The following is a 3006-nucleotide window of genomic DNA, read 5'->3' on the forward strand; positions in this document are numbered from 1 at the left end:
TAATGGATTAACAAATCTATTAAGATTCCTAAAATTCCTTTGCTTTGCTTCTGGTTTGCTTGCTCTCAAATTCCTGCAACGAGCAAAACATGTGTCAATCGACCAGGAAGCTAAATATACCCGCCGGAAAAACATGACACATGCTTCTGAGAATGTCTCATGGTATGTCTAATTATTACGGACACTAAAGGCTTCTAACAGTGGGCAGTCTAGTTTGAAAGGTAACACGCCTGCCTGTAACCGCGGTAAAAAAAAAAAAAAAGAAAAAAAAAAAAAAAAACACATGCATCTGGGATGTTTCATTCATCATCATCAATATCTAAAGGCTAGGCCTTGTCTGTGAAGCCACTCATTTCTGTTGTTCGCCACACGGCCACACTCTTCCATTCACTGAATGATGTAGGTATATCTCATGGACTTCTGCGTGTCTTTGAAGTATTGTTTCCTTGGTCGTCCTCTTGTCTTCTTTCCTTGGATTTTGCCTTCAAATATATTAAATTTGTTATAAAGTTGTTGTGCCGGATTATGTGGCCTATGAGTTTGATGTCTCATTGTACGTTAATTATTACGGATACTATAAAAGCTTCTAAACCAAATTAGCCAGTCTAGTTTGGAGGATAGCACAGCCTGTTAACGATAGGTCGCGAGTTCGATTCCCGCCCCCCTTCGAGAACTTTCTCCTAAACAGATAAGGTTTGTTCTTGGAACGGCTGACTTTCTGCTATCCTGCCCTCCTCTCTTAGATTTTGGAACGATATAAGAATTCACAGCAGTTACAACTGCCTCTAATAGGTTGGATTAAAGGCAGTTGTAAAAATAAGTATTGCCGTGTCACCATTGTCAACAAGCCACGTTCTGCCTCAGTGGTGTAGTGGTCAAAACGCTCGCCTGGTAAACAGGAGGGCGTGGGTTCAATCCCAGCCGAGGTATGGAATTTTATCTAGCCAGACAATAGTTGTCGTGCCCCTAGCCAGACAATTGTAGTCGTGAAGTTCAATTGTGTTGCTTATATTATCCTGTCTCAATTTAAATTGGGTGATTTGTTTCTTAGAAATAGATTGGGATATTTGGTCTACAAGTATTTTTTGCACTATTATTTCGCAGAATAAACTAATATATACATATTTCATATTGCCTAATACCTATTTCATGAAAATTCTGGGATATTTGGGCAGCAACTATTTTGCAGAATAAACTAATAGGTGTTTTTTTGTGTCGGTGCTGTATTATTGTTATTGTGGTTTTATTGAAATAATGTTCGGTTTGAGAACATTATCCCAATTGACGGTTTTTGTCAAGTTGCTTAATTAATTGAGTATAATTTATCACCCTTCTTGTATTGAAGAACTTCAGTGTTTAGATCCACAGTCTGTTTTAATTTATTAGGTTTTAATTTAATATTTTTCAACAAAATTCTCAGAACATACTAAATTTTGCCACGGATGGGGCACAAGCTTGTTATTTTTTTAACTATGAAAAGATTTGAATTAGAAGAATTTATCAGGACATGAGTCACACAATAGGGCTGCCGGGAAGGGACTGACACCTTTATTATAGGTAGGTACCTACCTACTATTGCTAAACTGTAGAGTGTAGAACATTGCATTAATTTTATAAAATACCTACGAAAAATAAATAAAAGTGCTTGGGTGGGAAAGCTCCTTCAGAAGAACCATGCCACCTAAAACAAGCCCATAAACCACAAAGCAACAAGGACAACTATTTTTTTGATAAAATGGTTGATAAGCTGTGTCGTTTTTGAAACGCCCATATGTATAACATATGAATAGGGATGTATAACATTGTGTGCATTAACAGATGTTATCTCTTATACCAGATGAATGGGAAACTTGAAGACTAGGAGCAGAATAATGCAACATTTTGTTCTTTTGCAATGATATAACCACGTGGTGAATGAAGATTACCCAATCCAATGTATATTTAGTGACATCCGAAGTCAATTTAGTGTAGGGGGAATCAAATTATCAAAACGCATTTGCTTTCCTTGTGTGATAGCTCGGCCACGGAGATCTTGGTTTCACAAGATGAACTAAAATTCGAATCTTCAGCTCACTAAAGTTGTCCAACGTCGAGTGTGGCAATCATTTGGACGGGTGACGGAAATGAACAGATTACAAAAGTAATTTTATGTTTTACAGCTTTACTGTGAGAGAGGTTTTGAGGGAGAAAAAAAAAATCTGCTACTGACGGACAGTTTATTTTATTTTATTTTTATTTTTTTTTTTCCAGAAGGCACAGAAAAATAGAAAGAAGACGTGATGTAAAAAAAGAAGAAGAAGAAAAAAAAGGTACATACAAAGAAAAAATGTTCAGGAAAAGAAAAAAAAGTAGAGTAAGTATCTTTCGGAGGGGAAAAAAAAAAGAAAACAAGCTGAATTGTACCCACAGGTATTGTACGTATTTTATGAAATCAATAAATTTCGCCAAAACAAGCGAGCATCAACCACCGAACACAAAACGTAGGTACTCGATGTCTGATACAGGGACGTCTCACTGATTTGGGATTTTGGGATCCAGGAGTTTTGCTTTTGCCGAGAGGGACGAAAATACAGGGGGGAGCGGAGTGAAAAAAGATCTCTTACGCGGGAGTCTTCTTAAACCTGCCTTTTTTATGAACTCTCTCTTTCTTTCTTTCCAAAAAACTTTTCGATGTTTCAACTGAAAAGAAAATTAACCTCAAGTCTCACAAACTTCTCGCGTCTCCCCGGCCACTCGGGTCCCGTGAGTGCCGGCCTCTTTAGACGACAAATGAGGCATATTAGAAAAATAGAATAAAGCTACCCTGATCCTTAACCCCAGTAGAGAAGCAGAGTATTAGTCGCCCAAAACATTGCCGTCTGATATATAAAAAGTCGTAAGTCTCGTCCCATGTATAAAGTATACTTCTCTATTACTAACTGAAAGGATCTCCAAAGGTTACTTTTTGAAGTCTCCAGATGACGTAGAAAACGTCGGAGAAAGTCTCCTAACGTAAAAATCTTTTTA

The sequence above is a fragment of the Diaphorina citri genome, unplaced genomic scaffold, assembly GCF_000475195.1.
Source record: "Diaphorina citri unplaced genomic scaffold, Diaci psyllid genome assembly version 1.1 scaffold105, whole genome shotgun sequence".
NCBI lineage: Eukaryota > Metazoa > Arthropoda > Insecta > Hemiptera > Psyllidae > Diaphorina > Diaphorina citri.